This window comes from Lissotriton vulgaris, chromosome 7 (genome assembly GCF_964263255.1).
Source record: "Lissotriton vulgaris chromosome 7, aLisVul1.2, whole genome shotgun sequence".
Lineage (NCBI taxonomy): Eukaryota > Metazoa > Chordata > Amphibia > Caudata > Salamandridae > Lissotriton > Lissotriton vulgaris.
The window spans coordinates 1043640775-1043661231 of NC_141695.1; the positions used below are offsets into that span (position 1 = coordinate 1043640775).

The window sequence follows — 20457 nt, forward strand, 5'->3', positions numbered from 1 at the left end:
TTTAAGCATTTGTTTTGTCTTTAAAATTTTGTCACTAGCACAGCATTCAACAAAATCCCTGACCAACCTCTCTATTTCTAAATCTATGCCAGGCCACCAGAATTGCATACGAAGAATCTCCTTCGTTTTCACAATTCCTAAATGACCACAATGGGCATGAGACAACAATTTTTTCCTTATACCTAGAGGAGGAACAAGTTTTGTTCCACGAGTTAACAAACCTTCAGTAACAGAAAGTTCATCAGAGACCAACAACCACAGCTTTTCCAAACGAGAATTGCTCTTCAAAGAAGAAATAACCTTACAGATCTCTTCATCCTTCTCCAACTCCTTCATCCATTCAGACTCTTCTATTGCCCCATCAGTCACCTCACACACATTGATGTATTCATCCGACTCATTCATATCATCCTCATGAAAATTCTCAGTATCAACCAATCTAGATAAACAATCAGCTGACCTATTTGCTACACCTGGAATATACTGAACTTCAAAATCAAATTCCTTTAGAGAAACAATCCATCTTCTGATTCTCAAAGATATAGCATCCAAACCTTTCTTCAAAAAAACTTCTCTCAAGAGCTTGTGATCAGATAGAATGCACACCTTTGAACCCCAAATCAAATTTCTAAATTTCCTCAATGCCCAAAAAATTGCAAGAGACTCTTTCTCTATCACAGAGTAATTACGCTCTGAACCTTTAAGACATCTTGACGAACAGCAAATAAGAGAATCTTTACCATCCTTCTTCTGAACAAGAACAGCTCCAAGTCCTTTGTCACTTGCATCCGTAAATAAATAGTGGGAAGTCCTGGAACAAATGCATGAAGAGGAGGAGCCTAGTTTAACTCTTTCTTGATACACACAAATTCACTCATGCACTCAGGGGACCATTCAAAAACAACATTTTTGGCCGTCAACCTTCTTAAATTATGAGTTTTGTCTGCAAAATTGGTAATAAATTTCCCATAAAACTCAACCATCCCCAGAAACGAGAGTAACTCCTCCTTATTAATAGGTTCCTTCACCTTGTCGATAGATTCAACCAAATCTCTCTTTGGAAAAACACCATTACCAGTGATACGATGCCCCAAATAATTAGCCTCTTCTACCCTAAACTTCCATTTGGTCTTTTTAAGAGACATGCCCGCTTCATCTAAGCGTTTCAGTACAGCACATACACGTCTATCATGTTCTTGAATATCATTACCATAGATCAAAAGATCGTCTTGATAACATTTAACACCAATCAACCCTTTTAAAATTCTGGACATAATTCGTTGAAAGACTGAGGCCGCTGATACAAGGCCAAAAGGCATTCTTTTAAACTTAAAAGTGCCCATGTGTTTAATGAAGGCAGTTAGATCCTGAGAGGACTCATCTAGCTCCACCTGGTGGTAAGCGGAAGCTAGATCAAGAGTAGTGAAATATTTGGCACCTTCCAGGGTACCAACCATCTCATCAATGTTGGGAAGGGGAAATCTATCCACCACAACCTCTTTATTTAAGGATCTTAAATCTATGCATAGACAAATTTCCCCTGTTGGTTTCTTAGCGATTACGACAGGAGCGAGCCATTCTGTGGCTTCAACGGGTTCAATAATATCATTCTTTACAAGCTTATCTATTTCTTCTTGAACTTTAACTTGCTCTATTAGAGGAATCCTCCTTACCTTTGCTACAACAGGAATAGCATTATTTTTTAACCTAATGCGATGTTTGTAACCTCGCAAACATCCTAAATTTTCTTTAAATACATTTGGAAACTGTTTTGCTAAGACATTTGACAAATTATCATTACTCTTGGCTTGAACAGAATTGGAGATGACCTGAATTTGTACCTGTGGTGAAGCATTAGGATCAAGTTTTACCCCAAGTTGACGATGTAGCCACCCTAACAATGCATCACCTTTTTTTGCAACATAAACTTTTCCAACAATGATGTGGTTACCCAATTCTATCTCAGCCATAAAATAGCCTAACATTCTAATTGGTTTCTCACTATAACCCAAAGGGGAGATATCACATTTCATCAACTTTACTTTTTTCGAAAAGAATTAGTTAAATAATTTCTCATCAATTATCGTTATTTTAGAGCAAGAATCAAATTTAAAATTTATCATTGAATTTTCCACACTAACCAAACAAGAGGGATGATCTGTCTTATCACTATTCACCTCAAAACACACAGATCTTACTTGAGGTTGAGGCCATCTTTTTTTAGAGCTATCGCCTTTATATGTTTTCGTTCTGCAAAATTTGGCATAATGCCCTCTTTTACCACACAAGTTACATATAACTTTCAGAGCAGGACATATAGGTGAATTCGCTAAATGACTAACTTGTCCACACCTAAAACAAGAAAACTTGTTATTCAAAGTGACATTTGATGTGTTAGGAAACATATTTTGCTTCTCTTGTAAACCTGTGCCCTCCTATTTCTTAATTTGACATACAGTCTCCTCTACTTTTGTTTCATCTTTTGAATCTGAACAAGATGGTTTCTCTTTTTCTTTCTTTAATTCTCCAACACATTTAGTCATGTGTTCAACTTGTTTTGCAATGACTAATACTTCTTCAAGAGGAGGTTCATACTTCAGCCAGAGCTCCTTCCTAATGTCATCATGTGCACATCTCAAAACAAATTGATCACAAATTCTTTCATTCAAAGTTTGACCAAAGTTGCATGAAGATGCCAACTTCCTTAGAGAAGATACATATTCTTCTACTGTTTGATCTTTTTTTTGTTCTCTTAACCCAAAGTGATATCTCTCCATTATAGTGCTGAGTCTCGGTAAATAATGCCGATCTAGTTGAATAATAGCAATCTCATACTCATTTAAGTTTCTTTGTTCCGCAGCAGTTAAATCAGGCAAATGCTCTAAAACATCTTGTCCCTCTCCGCTAAGACAATGTAAAAGAAGTGAATGTTTTGTTTCTGCACTTAAATTTGTTCCACAAACTCTTGCATAATTTGCAAAGATTTTTTTCCATTTTTTCCACTTTACGTTTGGTTCACCAGGACTTGTTAGAAAAAACGCAGGTTAAGTAACATTCTGCATTTTAAATTTTTAAAGAATATATGTATCTATATATTTAACAGAATTAACTTTTTATTTCTTTAAAAAATGAATATGTTGTTAATATTTAAGTTTGTATCCTTGAATTTTTAATAAAGAAAATGTCTTCTCCTTATATTTTATTCGTACATCAAAAATATATAAATATAAATTGCAGAAGGATGAGAGGCAGTCTTTATTTAACACGAATTACAGCTGAATTCTCTGTTATGCAATTAGTTGTCCACTGTGCAGAATTAAGTAGAATTTTAATCTTCCTTAGATAATTATTTCACAAAGAGTGTTTGTCTTCTCTTCATTTACTGAGTGAAAACGTCATAGAAGGAGTCTTTAAATAGAAGAATGCGTGACAATAGGAGAATGGAACACACGCATTTTAATGTTGGGAGCAGTGTTAGAATATTCAATTGTCTCAGACGCGCGTCTTTTGCTGGAACGCAACGTCAGAGACGTGGAGCCGAACCACAATGTTTGACGCGTACAGCTGAGACGTCCGTTGTTGGAACGCAACGTCTGAGATGTACAGCTGGAACGCAGCGCTCGTACAGTTGAAACAAAGCGTTTTCACTACGTCAGGAAAGTCATTCCACGCGCACAGCTTTAACTTTAATTATTCACCAATTTAATTTAATAAATGTCCCGTAATATCTTCTAAGACAACGTTTTTCCTCCCTCCGCTCTCCTCATCATTACGATAAGCTTATTCAGCTGCTGTGAAGACAACGCTTCTCTTCTTGACCGAACAGCCGCTGGAGGAGAGGCAAGGTTTATTTCCTTTTTCTTGTTGTCGTGTTGAGGTCGTTTTTCCAATTGTCGCCAATAAAACGTTGTTAAATGACATCAAATAAATTGACTTGACAAGGTAAGGTCGGTAAGTGGGTTTAATAACCTTATCCACAAACAGCAAAGATCAACTGACAAATCCAAGTATGATGTTCCAAGCTAGAATACAGATCAAGGGTTCTAAGGAGAAGGAAGAATAATATCACACTGCTGACTCTGGAACTGGTGAACCAGCATTAGGTCTCGCATTTGGATCACCGTCCTATGATTCTGGGCAAAGCACATTATATCTCTGCACCTAAACAAATGAACATTTCCTTGTTTAACGTAATCTGGAGCTCATGCAAAGAGCTCCACAGCCCTCATACTGAGTTTGTGCTATAAAACAAGCACACTGCAAAAAGTGCACTGATGTGAATGCCCTGTCTGGTGCAGTGCTACCATAGGTTTTGACTGTGTAGAAATTCGAGAAAATATCCAGCTGGCCAATATCTGTTTGCAAACAGTTTTTCTGTACTTTCACATATACCATGGAAAACTGATGTTTGCTGCATTTTTCTCTTCCTGCTTTTGCATAATTGATGCATTTTATTTGGTGGTAAAATGTGAAGGGTGGTGTCTAGTACCCCGCAGAAATGTGGCAGGGAAAGTAGATTAGACGAACTTACTGGACAGTGACCACTACGTGGGAGGAGGGAGAACAGGAAGTGGCCAAAGTCAGGCCGGCAAGAAGACAGTCGCATGCTTGGTGGGTACCTCACCAATTTCTAAAAGAATAAGAACTAGAACTAAGGTAGCCATAACAAAGAAGCGAGGGAATAATGAGACTCCAACTCAAGTAAGTCAAGCAAATACCACTTTATTCACACGTCAAGTTCCACAGCTCCAGCCTTAACAATCAATCAAACGTCACTTCAGCATGATAACCTGTCCCGCGTTCTCAGTGCAAGCCAGGAAGAACCAATGAGGATAAGAACAAAGGGAAAGGGGAATAAACTGGAAATGCATAACGAACAAAGCAAACAACTAAATATAATGGCACAGAATGTAACACATCTTCTTTCTTTAACAAAGAAACATTCATTAATCGTCATACACATTTTTCCTAGAAGATATTCTAGACCAAGGTGCATTCCTAACTCTTTCCACCAGTGGATTCATTTGAGTCAGATGTGGGAACACTGTCATGTGAACAAAATGAGGAATTAACATCATTATCATCAGGAAAAGATAGTGCAACAATCTCATTTTCTGCAGGTAAGTACAAGTGTTGGTTAATTTGGTTTTCAATCACACCATCATAAATGTAATCATTTCCATAACCAGAATGATGACTGGAAACATTGTTACATGGATGTTGGAGTTGACTATGTGTCTCACCAGCTTTACACTTAGCTATACTTTCAGCATTTGTCATCGTGGGTGATGACACTACCCTTGTTCACTTTGATTGGTTTGGAAAATTTGCTTGTGCCTTTATTTACTTGGTGTCCCAAACAAATGTTGACCCTATTGCTTACAAAAATGTCAGATGACGCCACTCCATATGTTTTGTCATACCATGTGTTGGAAAATGGCCCTCTCTGTAGGGTCAGCCCCACACTTTTTGCCTTCTATCTCCACTTTTTCTGACTGCATTTTTGTTGGCTTTAGGACTCTGATCACTTTACCACTGCTAACCAGTGCTAAAGTGCATTAGCTCTCTCCTAAAGTGCCCTACATGTGCCCAGGGCCTGTAAATTAAATGCTACTCGTGGCCCTGCAACACTGTGTGTGCCACTTAGTTAAGTAGCTCTCTAACCATGTCTTAGGCCTGCGTTTGCAGACAGGGCCGGACTGGGAACAGCAACTAGCCCTGTCAGATTGCTGTTTGCCTGGCCCCGCAAAGGGGGTGCTAGCAAAAAGCACCACTCCCGCTTTCGTGACTGGGGGCCGATATTGCAGCATTGCTAGAAAACCAGCCCCTTGGCCAAAAAAACGTCCGCCACCCCTCCAGCCAATCGGGGAAATGCCTGGTGCCCGCTACGGTCAGTCTGACCCTGATTGCAAAGCCTTTACATAAACTGCCATTTCGACCTGGCAAAATAAAACTTTTGTGAGGCACCAAATCATGCATATTCATACACATGTCACCCCTAGGGCAGGCATTAGACATCCTAGTGGGCATGGTGCAATGTATTTAAAACGTAGGACATTTACTGTCAGTTTTACATTTCCTAATAGTGAAATCTCACTACTGCAAGGCCTATCTCTCTCATAGGATAACATTAGGATTACCTTATTACATTTTATAAGTGTAATGTCCATTTGAAAAGAGATAAGATACCCAAGTCTGGTGTCTCTGGAATCTTAATTTAAAAACGATAATTAATGGTGAAGTTGGATTATAAATTACCAATCGAGAAATGCCACATTTTAGGTAGGTGTAATTTTTTTACTTTAGCCATTTGGTGCCTGCTGTCTGCTGCCTGTCTCTTGCCAGTCTGCGGTGAGTGACAGCTGGACTTGGTGTATTCCCCCTAGACAGCCACACACAATGGAAGCTTAGGTGTGACTTGATGGGCCTTCCTGGGAGGATGGTAGGGAGAAGCTGGACCCAGTCTCACTTAACCTGAATAGACTGTGTCCTGACCCCACACAAAGGGCTGCATACCCCCCTGTAGTGAGTCTGGAGCCCAGGCAGGAAGGGAGGACCTCTGTGCACCTCAAAGACCTGTCTTTGAAGTCTCCCCCATTTCAAAGGCACAACTGGGAATACGTACTGGATCTCTGACACCATGACTTCAGTACACGTCTGGACCTATGACGCCTGCCAGTAAGGATTACTGTGCAGCTGAAGATCTGTCAGTCTGATGAACTGTTGCTTTGCTGGACTTCTGCCTTGCTGTGCTGCCCTGCTGCCTGCTGTTCCCGTGCCTGGGTGAGAAGGACTGGACCTGCATTACTTGAATCCAGAGTTACTCCAAGGGCTAGTTGGCTAGCCTCATGATCTGAAGTCTTAGGGACATAAAAGACTTCCAACTTTATTGCTTCTACACCTGGATTCTGCCATCTGTAAGTCTGCCCCGCCAAGCAGTGCCACTCCAGTCCTGCACCCTTGGAGGTCAGGCCTAAGGTGCTTGCTTCAGCAAAACCCACAGATTCTCTGTCTAATTGACACATCGGCTCACTTGCATGGGCCAGAACTGGCAAATTGCCCCTGCTCAGTGGATCGTAACCAGTGCATCTCTACTGTTGCCGGATCAGAACCAGCACATCACCTCTAATGTGTGGATTGGGCCGACGCATCGCCTTTGGAACCACCACTGCACAAGGTTCCCACATCTCCATCTATGGTATCTTGGACAACAACGAATCTCAGCATTGCAGCTCTTCGCTCATCAGAACCGACTCATTGTTCCTTCACTTGGATCAGTACCGGTGCATTGTCGAACCCCCGCCAAACCCCCCTCTCGTGGATCAACACATTGCTTCAACTGTGGTCCACATCTACATCATCACATCCAAGATCAAGGTACATTTGTTCAGCTGGCCTCACGGGGCCCCTATATCTGCCCTGTGCACCATCACAGTCAGCCTGGGCTTTGTCCCATGTCTGGGACGACCAGATATCCCAAGTAAGCACTTATTGCTTCTAAGTGCTATTTTACCGTTCATTATTCACAAATTCATATCTCAGTTTCTACTTATTGGAATTTTGTTGTTTTGGTCTTGTTTGATTTATTAAATGAAGTACTATTTCTCTAACCTGGTGTGGTATCTTTTTACGTGGTGTTTTCACTGTTTGAAGTGTTGCACACATACTTTACACATTGCCTTTCATTAAACCTGGCTGCTCTGTGCCAAGCTACAAAAATGTGAGCACAGGTTAATTTAGGGATTGCCTACTTCTTCACCTGACTAGAATTGTGGTTGCTGCTTGAGTAGGGTTCATACACCTGTCAACCTCTAACCCAATTTCTAACACCATTATTTTGAACTCCTTTGGGTAGCAGCAACTCTGGCCCTCAGAACATCTAGATTAGCTCCACCCTTCATTTGGCCTAACTGAAAATTGGTTTTAAACCACAAACGGCAAATAGATGATGTTGGTTGCCTTCTTTTCATTAAAACCAAATGGTGAAACACCCGGCATGTAGTGTGGTGTAATTCTGTTTGACCATAATCATTCATGGATTGATAGAACAAAAGTCATTCCTCCAAACATGGTCAAAAGGACACTTTCCTTGATATATCTTTTAAATAATTCCGCCAAACCATTGTAGTGGGGGACATACAAAGCTGGCGTATATGTTCCATGTTGTAGGTGCATAGGAATTTTGTCATTTCTGCTGATAAACATTGAACACCAATATAAGTGACCAATTATTTCAAGAAACCTTTCTCTACAGAAAACTTCCATTAGAAATTCAAGCACCACCAACGTAGTCACACTCTCCAAAAACATCACCTCAGGCCACTTGGAATGGTAAATGATTAGCACATAGTGAATTGAAGATCATATGGTAAAGACTTAAAAGGACCCACAATGTCCAACCCCACCTTCTGCCATGTGAAATCAGGCCACTGCTTCGGGGCTACATGGCAGGAATGCAGGTCTTACATTTTTTGTCAGAAGAGACACGTCACAATTGCGTACCAATCAATCAGCTTCCAAACCAGCCACCAATACAAACTACTTGGTAAATTCTTTAGAGCCGACATTTTCATTGTTGTGTGGCGATTTAGATACTGTATATAGATTTCCCGATTCATGCCCTTTTATAGGTACAATTCACATTACCCTTATTTAGGCATAGAAATCCAGCCCTTCTTTACGCATTGCTCGTGCTAACCAAATACAGGCATGATCAACTACATCCGTCTATCCATGGGACAACGAGTTCTTGGAAAACCAGACTCTTAAGCCTTTAGGACTTCCCCTTGCTTGGATATTGATTTCTCCAAGAACTCATTTATTATGCATGAGCATCTATTCCTTAGGGTTTCATTCATGGCGTTCTTATGCCTACCTTTTACGTCAATACTGGCATTTCTGAGCACCTTCAAGGTATAAATATACCTTCACTTGCCATGGCAAACCAAGGTACGGTTCAGCTGCCTACTTTCATGACGCAGCTCGCCACAGCAAGTTCAGAAGGAAGTCGAGTCCCCAACTGACGCACTAACCAGTCGCTGTCATCCTCCTCGCAGGCAATCCAGCTCCAGTGTTTCTGATTCCCCTTGCGTGGTGTTAGAGATCAAGACCCGGAAAGAGATTCCAACCTCACTCATTCTAAGGTATGGAGCGGACTAGAACCTAGAGAAACTTTTGGCAACTCTTGGTTAAACTAGACTATAGCTAAAGAGCACCTTCTTCTTCCCTCGTACTACACTTAGGTTAGGTACACTGGGGTAGGATTATTTTAGAAGCACCCGACGAGTATTTTAGCCAGTGTTATTTATGTATGTATTTTTATGAATGTATGTCATGGCTACAAACCATGCTGTTACAGTATTATTTTATCTTACTGCAAACGCTGTACGTATTATACTTAGCATTCTGTCTTACAATTGTAGCAGTTCATATCTATTGCATGAGAAATAAGACTGTTCAATAAACCCTTTTTATTGAAACGCCTGTCTCCCTATTTCTGTGCAAACTCTGTAAAAACGAAGCATGCACAATAGACTAAGTGAAACTGCTATCTCTTGTTTCCATGATTCTGAGATTGTTCCTATTTTAAGGGAAACAAAGTTGTCATGTTTATGCGTTTGTAAGAAACTAATCCCTTCTTATTTATTCAAGACGTTTCTAGTGACTCCTGAGTTAGCTGGCACACACAAGTAATTAGGTTTAATGTACTCGATAGAGACATACTGACCTCAGTCCTATTTCAAAACTATAGTGTATATTATTCCAATGCGCAGAGCCTATCAAGCATACACGAACTACACTACATGGCACCCAACGGTTTGGTAAGGCAATAATTTAACGGTAGATACTGAAGTAACTCAGTCATGCTTTTCGCAGAGACCCCTACTCATAATACTCCGTAAGAAGTCGGCAGTGGGTAGGTATAATATCCGCCATAGCTGAGTAGGACGACAAATCCTATGTATTAGCTTGTTTGGTTTGTTCAACGTTGAAGGATACAGTGTTCCAAAGTATTGTGCACCTTATCTTTGTTCCCTTGAAACTTGCTCTGCAACTTTCATTAAACAATGGCCGAAGATGCCGTTAACACCGAAGCTGTACCCGAAAATGTTGCAGGACTTTTTGACAATACAGGTTTTAATGAAACTGATGAGAATGCAATAATTATTCCTCCAAATTTAATGAGAGCCATCACTCTAAAACTTATAAGAAATGGTCTAACACCAAGAGGTGGTAGAGCAGTTTTTGTGAAAGAGGCACATGAATCTCACCAGGTATTCTACTCATGGGTAGTATTCCCAGAATCAATTCCAATAACAAGAGTGTTTCACTTCTACAAAGAAGATGTACCACCTGAGGAATATCTTCTGTTCGAGGATATTGAAATGCCACTCACATACCAGGAGCATGATCTCTGGTTTGAAGGTGCCCCAAAACATTTAAATCACATTACCAGGCTCGGTCCACGAGGTAGACCAGGAGCACCATGGCCGGTGTTGGCCTGCTATACACCTGACCCTGACATTGAAGCAATGTCGGACGATGAATTACTTTGTAATATACAAAGATTAATAAAATTATACAGTGAAACTACAACTGTCTGAAAGTCCTGAAAAGGACTTTCCTAAAACCAAACCTACATCTTCTAAAACGAAGTGGGAAAATAACAAACAACATCCAAAAGAGAAAGATTCTCAATCCCGAGGAAGGTCTCCTCAAAAGGAGCCCTCTGAAAGGAGGTGTAACCTCAGGAATAGGGATAATTTGAGAAAACCTGACAGGTATCAAGATACTGATACACGTTCCTCTTGTACCTTTCAGATCTTGTTACAGACATCCAAAAGAAGAAGAACAAAAAGAAGAATGTGTGAAGTCCAAAGACGATAAACACTTTCAGAAAAACAAAACAAAACCTCAATTCTCCAAGAAGAAAGTAGCAGGTCTAAAGATCAGACATGCCGAGGATTCTGAGAACACAGCTCAAGAACGGAGAATGAGCTCAGACAATGTTGGACAGCGCAGCTGAAGTATCAATAGCTCGCCAGAACCTGAAGGGACTTCTGGAGACAGTGGACCTGAATAAAAACATTCAAATTGAAACTGCAGACTCCAGGGTTAGTTCTCCACAAAGGTCATATGAAACAACACTCCGGATGAAGGGAGACATACCAAGAAAAGTGAAAGTACTCTTTTAGGAGCAACTTTCCAAGGGTTATGATATACTTCTAGCAGAACCGGACTGGTCACCAGACTTTGTCAGAGAGTGACCACATGGCGAAGACATCATTATGCCAGCCTTCTCCAACTATGTTCCAGTACATTTAAAATATTCTTATGCCAGGAAATGGGCGGTTGCCCAAGCCCCAGCATTATATAAAAATCATGTAGGATGGGATGAGGACTCACCTCACTACACAATTCAGTTAAAAAATCACCCAACTACACAAAGGCAGTATCCAATTAAGCAAGAAGCTAAAAAAACAGGTCAGGGTGATCTTAGATCAACTTGAATACCAAGGGGTGATTGAAACATGCACCTCGTCAATGAGCAATCCTTTGTTTCCTGTTTCCAAATCAGACAATACATATCGTTTAGTTTTGGATTACAGACACCTAAACTGTTGTTGTAAAACATTTGCATTGCAAAATGCACACAGTACAGCATTAATGAATAACATTGTGTTTAAAAAATATAAAACCACATTAGATATGTCTAACGGTTTCTTTTGTCAAAACATTGCACCTGAAAGTAGGTATTTGACCGCTTTCTCAATAATGGGGACTCAATGTCACATCTGTCGTCTCCCTCAAGGATTCAAGAATAGTCTGGGGTTATTCTCAGCAAGGGTAATGGAGTTACTATAAACTTATGATAACGAGGCATTGTCATATGTCGATGATATCTATCTGACAGACGATGGCCTGAACAGGCACTTGAACAGGGTGAACACCAGTATATTGGGCTTTGCCTCTGAGGGTTATAAATTCAATTTAAAAAAATCAAGAATCACCCATCTCAACGTCCTTTTTCTAGGATATGAACTATCAAGTGAAGGCAAAATCCTGGCAAAAACTGGCAGCCAACTTTTTAGAAAAGTGTGGGCTGCTCCAACCTCCAAAAACACTGAAAACCCTACAGTCGATTCTAGGTTTCCTGAATTTTGGAAGAACTTACATTCTAAACTACGCAGAAAGGGTTAAACCTCTCTGCGAATTAATCAAACCTGATTTTCGAACAATAAATTGGACACAGAAATTTTGCGTTCACTACAAATAGACATGTTAGCAACAAAACATTTACAAACACGTGTAAACATACGCAAGTTAGTGTTCCGAATCATTCCAGGTCAATGCGGATTCAACTACTTAACTTTTAATGAAGGTGAAAAAGTACCAATTGCATACAAATCACATTTGTACACGCAAGCAGAAATGAAATTAACATCAACAGAAAAAATTCTGACAGCAGTTCAAAGCGCTGTAGCAAAAGAAAGAGCCCTAGCACAGGGGAAACACATTATGGTAATAACTCCGGTACCAGGCTTAGAGGCAATTACAAAAGCTAGCATTCCGAATGCAAAAGCTTTACATCCAAGATGGATACAATGGGTTAATTCTCTTGCTGCAACTGATGTTGAATATGTTTTTGATCCTTAATTGAAAACACAAGCATTCCTGCAATACGAACACAAATGTCCTCTGCCTAGTGAAATTCTAGCTCTACACCAGTATGAATGTATAATTTATACTGACGGATCTGCACAGCATGCTACTGGGGGTAAACAAGCTTATAGTGCAGCATGCGTGATCATTAAAGGTCGTATGCGCGATGGCAAATTCAAACTTATGGTCACGAAAACGCAATCTCTTGGAGATTGACCAGCTCAGCGAGCTGGACTACAAGCATTCATAATGGCACTTGAAACTACGGATAGCAAATTCCCCACACTCATAGTGTGTGATTCCTTTTACTGTGTTCAATCTTACAATGAATATTTACAGAATTGGCTTCAAAATGGTTTCAAAGATGCAAAAGGTGGCTCAATCAAGCACAATACACTTTGGGAACAAGTAGTTCAGTTGCAAAACGGACTACAAAACGCAGAGTCATCAACGTGATGGCCTTCACGTTGAAGGGAATTCGTTGACTGATGAAGCCACGAACTAGGCTGGGCAAATGGCTTCCGTAGCTGAATTCACTCGATTAAAACAGAAAATAGACAGTGAAATAATACTGGTGGTCAATGCTTAAAGCAAAGGCAGCAGTGCAGCGTTACCTAAAACATTTCCACTCGTATATAACTGCTGCGAACAACGTTCCGTTTGCTTGAATCCCTGGAGTGGGGGATAGGGTAATTTCAAACATGGAACATAGATTAGGACTAATCCTAGCAGCACATGAAGGGCTCGCCTCTGCTCATGCAGGTGTTTCCGCCACAGTGTCATTATTAAAACAACGATACTGGTGGCCCGGCATTAGGAAACAGACCAGAAACTACGTCCTGGACTGACTGTGAAATATGCCAAAAGAAGAAAGTCTCTACTGTGAAACGTCCTGTGCAGACGCCCCTGTTCATTTCAGATAAACCATTAGCTTGTGTTTACCTGTACCTCTGCGGTCCCTTACAAAGGGATGGTAACTATAAATGCATCCTGGTTGTAGTGGCCTCGTGTTCAAGGTTCCTTTGGATGTGGACTCAGCACTCTGCTGACTCTTGAACTGTTATAAAAGATTTGCGAGTCTTTATCGGCACAGATGCAATAGGCAACCTACACTCTGACCAGGGCCTTGCGTTTAGCTCTCGAACTAACAAAGAAGCCATGGCCAGTTTGGGCATTGGATTGCGGTATTCTTCTCCATTCCATACTGTGGGACATTCTGTTGTGGAAAGAAAAAAACGGAACATAAAGCAGTCTACAACAGCTAGGGTATTAGGGTCGAGGGATGGGTGGGTCAAACATCTTTATGGGGTCCAACGGGCATTAAACAATTTCCCAAGAAGTTCTCTAGGGGGTGTCACTCCATATGAGGTCCTGTTTGGGACTAGAATGTAGGTTCCAGACCTTGATTGTCATGGAACAGTGGTGGAAAATAAGAAATTTGATATCAAAGATCGTTTGGCTGTTATACAGGACTTAAATGAAGTAAAATTGAAACAAAGCAATGTGTTCCTGAAGCCAACCACCACTGGGGAAACACCAACCATCCCAGCAAGGCCTATCTGGATCCCAAAGCTTGGTGATCTAGTCAGAAAAAAAGATCGCAGACAACCAGTACCTGTCCTTGCAATCCACAGATCAAGAACAGTACTACTACTGCCCCTTGCTGGTAAAAAGGAGAAGATTTGTGTCCATCGACCTGATCAAACCACACTTTGTGGCCAATACTATGCAGTAAGCCAAGTTGACTCCGACAATGTAGCAGACGCAATCCGCTAGCTACAAATCCAAAAGGTTCAAACTGAGAGACTTATCACCTTTGAAGATTCTACAGTGAGAAAAGAAGGACTATGCAACAAAGCTATGGAACTCGTCTCTCTTGAGACCCAAATAACAGTTCGTCCTGATACACCTGTCTACAACGAAGGAACAAGTGATCAAGTGGTTCCAGCAATTTCAACGAATCCGGATGCAATTCCAACCATTGGCAGAACTGCCTCTGGCTATTTCATTAACTTTGATACGTTTTCTGAGGATCCCAGCGAACCTGAAACGACGCCAGCTCAAAGAACTTTCAAAGAACAAGCAACAGACTTTTTTAATTTCCTGAAAAAGACTTATCTGGTTTCACCATGGTTTGAACTATGGATTTTTTTGGGACTATTCTTCTTTTTACTTTGGTTAGCTCTGGTAATATCACTGGGTGTGCTGATAAATGGAAGATATATTCATATGGACACAGCAAGTAAAAAAGTGAACTTACCTCTCCAGCCACACAAATCATCCCATCGTGAACAAAGAGACTTGTCAGCAGTGAACATCACTGTTTGGGACAGAACTGAATATGACATTTTTGGCCCGTTTGAGCTTTTGAAGATTCCACACTTATTAAAGATTTCATTAAGTGACTTTATTACCTCTAGTACCTTTTCTGATGATTGGGATTTTGAGACTGTTAATAACATGATGTCTGATTTAGAAATGTCTGCATTATTCTCAAATCATGAATATTTAGAGGGTTCATCAGACTATGAACAAATATATTGTTATAACCATCATGGTCATCATTTCTTGCACAAATCTGCAATACCTAGAAATGTATATATGTATAACCAATGGGAACATTGTCCTTCACCTCGAAAGGGTAGCTCAAAAACGTTTGCAATTAAATTTCTATATTTTTCAGGGTTCAATTTATCCAATGCTGAATCATTTTATTTTAAAAATGTGAACAACACAGGAACAAAAAATATGCTAACTAATTCGAAACAGATGTATTCTGTTGCCTTTATTGCCCAACTGTCTAGACCGGTTTTTGACTTTTGGAAAGACAACATTGAGACAAAAACTGTCTGGGGTACAAAAGATTGGCAGGTGCAGGGGGTAGAAGCTTTGTTTAGAGCCTGTATCATCCTTGAGCAAATTATGTTTTTGAATGGCACTGTCCAACAAATGTCTTGCCTTGGGTTAGCCAAGATCAAAGACATTAACACACCGACCATACATATACCTGAAAGTAATAGCACTGAATGGGGGGAGGTCGACGTACATAATATTTTGCATCACAACAGATCAGATCTAGAATGGAACAAATGGTTGCTCTGGCCTACAGACACAAACAACTGTCAAAATCGATTCCTGAACAAAACACAGGGTTTCACTATCAATAGACCAGACCAAAGATATGTTCAAAGACAGCATGCTGGGGTAGTAACAACATACAGTGTAGGGAAACTATGCCTTGTTTGGCTACGGAAATCTACACTTGAGGATGTAAGACAACACTTACCTTTACTTAAAGATGGCGCAGACCTTGGGGAATTCTTGCTAGGACCAAGAAAAACGCGTCAAAAACGTTTCATATATGCCGGTATCTATGCTGCTTATAAGAGAAATCTCTTTCTGTAGTAGACAATGGGTTAACGACTCTGTTGTCCAGGATATATTCATTGGACAGCATTGTGTCTTCTGCCATAGGGTAATCCACGTTTACTACTAATCTTTTTTTCCGCGGACTTTAACTCTGCATACCTTTACTCCGCGAGGTCATTGGCCCCGCATATCATCACTCTGCATTTTTGTGTGCATTTACCACGCATGCCTTTACAACGAATTACGTTATAAAGGCATGTATGGTAAATGCACACGCGCTGTGAAAAAAAACAATCTTCGTGGAGAAGAAACCAGGAGGAGAGAGGAACCACAACTAGAGAGAGGTAAGGGGGTTTGGGTTAATTTTTTTAGGGTTGGGGGTTGTGCTGGGATAGTGATTGTGTAGGGTAGTGTTTGTGTAGTGTAGTGTTGTGGTGGTTGTTTAGTGTAGGGTCGTGCTGGGGGTAGAGTTATAGGGTTTAGGGTAGTGTGGTGATTGTGTAATGTAGGGTGTAGGGTAGTGTTTTAGGGTTTAAGGTAGTGTCGAGGGTCGTGTAGGCGTGGGCGGAAAATCCGTTCCGCTCGCGGATTTTGCGGATTTTCGGGAAATCCGCAATCCGCGAGATTTGCGAATTTCCCGCAAAATCCGCAAATCCGCGAGCAGCGGATTTTGCTCGCACTGCTCGCACTGTTCGCGTGAGTTCGCGCCCCGCGAATAAGTGCAAAATTGCAGAAATACGATCTTAGCAAAACTGAAAGTAACTACTTACCAGGTTCAAAAGTTCAGGCTCATCATTAGTAGCCATTTCCTGGAGTGCTTCCTGAGGGGCCCCTCCAGAGTTCAGTTGCCAGTTGAAACTAGTATGTGACCCTGCTCTGAACCTCAGAATAGTTACACATATGCCACAAAGGTCCTGAATTACAGCTAAGGGAGACAAGCAGGAGCCAGGCTGGAAGTTAAAATCCATTAATCAGCCCCTAATTCATTATTGTCAGTTGGGGCAGGGCAGGTGTTGTAACTAATTTTGCAACAATGAAAGCACTTAGCAAGTGCAAAAGATCACTAATCAGGGCGCACTAAGGAAGCAGGTGCCAGCTAAAAAAATATTCTGTGACACATGAATCAGCCCCAAAATAATTCAGGTCACTTGAGGCAGGGAAGGTGTGCTTTGCTTTGCCGAAAATAATGTACACTGGACAACCAGAGGGTGTGGTGATGAAACAGAGGGTGGCATGGGTGGGCCAGAGGGTGGCATGAGTAGTCAGAGAGTGGCAGTGGTGACAGAGAGTGGCAGTGATGAAGAAGAGTGTCCCAAACAGGCTGGACACGTAGAAACAACAAGTTCGCGAAACTTGCGACCCGACAGGTAAGTTCGCAATTTGCGAAAGTGTACAAAACCCTCGCGAACTGGCAGAAACACGGGCGAACACAAAAAAAAAAAAATCCGCAAATTCGCGGGAATTCGCGGATTTTGCGGATTGCGAATCCGCAAATCCGCAAAATTCGCGAACGCGAGATCCGCAAAATTCGCTCATGCTTAGGGTCGTGCAGGGTAGTGTTTTAGGGTCAAGGGAATTGTTGTAGTGATTGTGTAGTGTAGGGTTTAGGGTAGTGTTGTGGTGATTGTGCAGTGTAGGGTGTGGGGTAGTTTAGGGTAGTGTTTTAGGGTTTAAGGTAGTATTGGTGTCGTGCAGGGTAGTGTTGCAGGGTTAAGTGAATTGTTGTAGTGATTGTGTAGTGTAGGGTTGTGTTGGGGGTAGTGTGTTAGGGTTTTGGGTAGTGTTGTGGCATTTGTGTAGGGTCATGCTGGGGTAGTGTTTTAGGGTTTAGGGTAGTGTTGTGGTGTTTGTGTAGTGCAAGGTCATGCTGGGGGTAGTGTTTTAGGGTTTAGGGTAGTGTTTATGTAGTGGTGGGTAGTGTTTTAGGGTTTAGGGTAGTGTTTATAAAGTGTAGGGTAGTGATGTGGTGTTTGTGTAGTGTAGGGTCATGCAGGGGTTGTGTATTAAGGTAGTGTTGTAGTGTTTGTGTAGGGAAGAAAAGTGGTTTATGGTAGTTTTGGGGGGTTGTGCTGGTAATGTAGGGAAAGGTGCTGAGTAAATGTAGGGAAAGGCCTGGGTGTCGAGGGTGGGTTGTGCAGGGGTTCTACATTAGGGTGTAGGGTAGGGTAGTGTACTCTCACTTACCTTTAAAACTTATACAATGAGTATACCTTTAACATGCATGCCTTTGCGTTGTAATGGCATGCGTGGTAAAGGCATAGTCGTTGTAAAAGTTTGAATTGTGATAATTTGTGGGGTGATTGTACTTGCGGTATAATAATTGCAGAGTGATGGTATGTGGGGTAATTGTTTGCGGGAAAACGTCACATATTCCTGTCATGGAACAAGACTTGGTCATGTTGCAGCATGGGCAGTCTCAATTACGATCTATCATACTATTAGACTGGACGCTACAAAACGTGCATGCAGGCTATGTGCCTTGGCGTTTAATCAACACTACGTCACTGGTTTCAGAATTCAATCTCATTGATAAACATATCAAACTGGCACAAAGGGGAGCAGACTATATAGTGCTGAGCATTGAAAAACTGGAAAAATAACCCTTCACAGTGGCAGAGAAACCAGCTACTGAGTGGATCATACATGGTAAAATTACTCTGCCTGTTACAATTTTCCATTTTCAGTATTGCCTAAAACATATACCAGCAGGCAAATATGAAAGGTTGGTAAAGAATACATAAAGACATCCTGGGATTTACCATACACACACAGATGTTAGAGTGGGGGGCATGAAGTGTTTCTTAGCAGTTCTAACTGTGAAAACGCACTAAGCAGTTCTCTCCTTTGTCAGGGTATTAACTTACACTGGGCCTGCAATAGTTCCACTACAAACTTATCCTGTCACCTGCAAGGCTCACCAGCTGTAGTGATAAATCCAATTTTTGGACTACTTTCTAATGGAAGTTACCTCATGTTGAATGATCACAGCTGCTTTGGCATGTTGCCAGGTATCCCATATCTAGTTACTGTTTCATCCAGGGTCACTTGCTGTATGCAAGTATTGTTTCCACAAACCAAGACAGCCAGGGAGTTGCCTGTATGGCCTTCACTGAACATCTCTTCTATACAAATTGATACTTTACGTAGAATGAAAGCCATTCTTTTGCAACAAACTGTGCCACTGACCTCGGCCAAAGAAACCTATGATCTACAAGTCGCAAGGACTTCTGCTGAGATACATGCCCTTTTTAATACAAACTGCCCTATACATTTCTCAGAAATGTTGGAACGTATCTTAAACATGTCTGATACGAGCGGTATTGTGCATGTATTTAAGACCGTATGTTCAGGACTCTTAGCACCTTTTCAAGCAGTCCTCTGAATACTTCCCAACTTCGTGCACTCGGTGTTTGGCGGACTGCCATTACTTTTTGGACTCGTTGCAGGGATCCTATTTTTGCTCCTACTACTACTTTATGGCAAGCCAAATCACCAATGTCACTCTAAGCACCATAGAGAGAGCTCTATTGGAGATGAAGTGTCGTGAGCGCATCGTCCAAATTTTAGGGCTACCTCGTCTACGAGAATTAAATACCACATGGTTTCTGTCATTCAGACCGATCTGGCAAGATTGCATCTTACCTGTTCTACGCTGCCTGCTTTGCGGTGAAGAATGCGTGCTAGACATCTGTCTAACACTCCGATCAGTCATGCCTATGGATATCGATACCCTGCAGGACCCGGTAACGGCCCATGCACTGTGTTGACCCCAGCGGCTACCAATCCTGATGACGACATTCATTGAGATCTCACAGACGCAAAATGCTACTGCTGAGGTACAAGAGGAAAGAACAGGCACCCAGGTAACATCCGATACGAACATTGCTGATGCGACCAATGCTGAAGGCGATGCTTCTCATCTATGTGCAGTTAGTAAACAATGGTAGACAACTTTTTGTCTACAGACATAGAAGATTTCATGTTTTCTCCAAGCCCTTATACTGACTTTTGATTTTGGCACGCAGTGTTCTGAGAGACTTTGAATTTGATCTTCATTTTTTAAAAACAAGGGTCTAACTTTGGATCTTTTTCCTAAGATTAATTTTTTTTATCCAAATTTGTATTTTTCATTTTTTGGCACAAGTAATCTGCTTATCGTAGAACTATTCACAGAGAACGAGAACAATAATTCTTTGAATACTTCCAGAGACAATATATGACCTTGTCCACTACAAAATGATTATGTAATCTTAAATGAAATGGTTTCGGCCCTTTTTCTTCTGTATTTACAAGCCATTTCATGTTGTATATATGTTTAAGATTTATTCATGTAGCATTCAAACATCTACATAAGCTTAGAATGACCATTGCTTTAATGTGTACAGCAACACTTTTAAATGCATTTAAAAAAAATATGTTTTGGGA

General features: G+C 41.0%; 1 protein-coding gene across 2 annotated transcripts in view; it reads left to right on the plus strand.

The window, feature by feature from the left end:
• MYOT (myotilin) overlaps positions 1–20457 on the plus strand; it is an 801437-nt gene that overhangs the window by 439571 nt on the left and 341409 nt on the right. The gene's annotated exons all lie outside the window — the stretch shown is intronic.